Source organism: Vombatus ursinus, unplaced genomic scaffold, assembly GCF_900497805.2.
Source record: "Vombatus ursinus unplaced genomic scaffold, bare-nosed wombat genome assembly UNPS02015030.1, whole genome shotgun sequence".
Taxonomy (NCBI): domain Eukaryota; kingdom Metazoa; phylum Chordata; class Mammalia; order Diprotodontia; family Vombatidae; genus Vombatus; species Vombatus ursinus.
In genome coordinates, this window is record NW_020954808.1 from 1,883,414 (window position 1) to 1,884,308 (window position 895).

An 895-nucleotide genomic window follows, 5' to 3' on the forward strand; every position below is an offset into this window, starting at 1 on the left:
TTTGATGGAGGGGAAACTGAGGCCCAGAAAAATGAAGTGACTTTCAAAGTCACACCCATGGTAATTAATCATCAGAGGTAGATTTGAACCCTAGTAGCGCTTAACCCACTGTATCTATCATTCAATGTATCTTTCGCCTTTTTCCCTATCTTTTCACACTTTCCAGTATCTGCCAAGAAAACCCCAACTGAGGTCACAAAGAGGTGGATCCAACTGAAAAGACTGAATGACAACGAATCTTTCACTCCCTGACCTTTCGCTCCATTCCTAAAACTACCCTGTATTTATTTTGTCAATAATTTCTATCTAGAACGTAATCTTCTCCAAGGCAGACTGCTCTCTCTCCCCACTTTTTTTCCCCCTTAATATGGCTAGAACTTAGCACAGGGAACCTGTTTGTGGCCTTCTAGGTCCTCAAGTGCTCGAGGCCGAAGGTTCCCCACCCCTGGCTTAGCACATAGCAGGGTCTTAATCAAGCCTTGCTTGCCAGTTTCCAACTAGAAAAACACTTATAAAATGTGCTCTGAGGGGATACACCCCCCCCAAAAGGAACCCTGCCCTTAACGAACTAGGGCAAACAGCTAGCAGGTCGGTTAGTCAGTCAACTAGCCTTTATTAAGCGCCGCGGCGCTAAGCGCTCGCTTGGAGATACAAAGAAAGGCGAAACCCAAAGCCAACCACGGCGGTGCCTCCTCTCAAGGAGCTCACGCGCCTCACCAAGAAAATACAAAGTAATTTAGTGGGCAGGAGGGAAGGGACGCTCCCCGTTAGTTGTCGCCCCTGGGGCGGAAGAGGAATCGGAAAGGATAGATGGATACAAACATTTCTTAAGCGCTTACTAGCAGGGGAGGGGACTCAAGCCGAGCCCGGCGGCAGGAGCTGGGGGGGGGGGGGG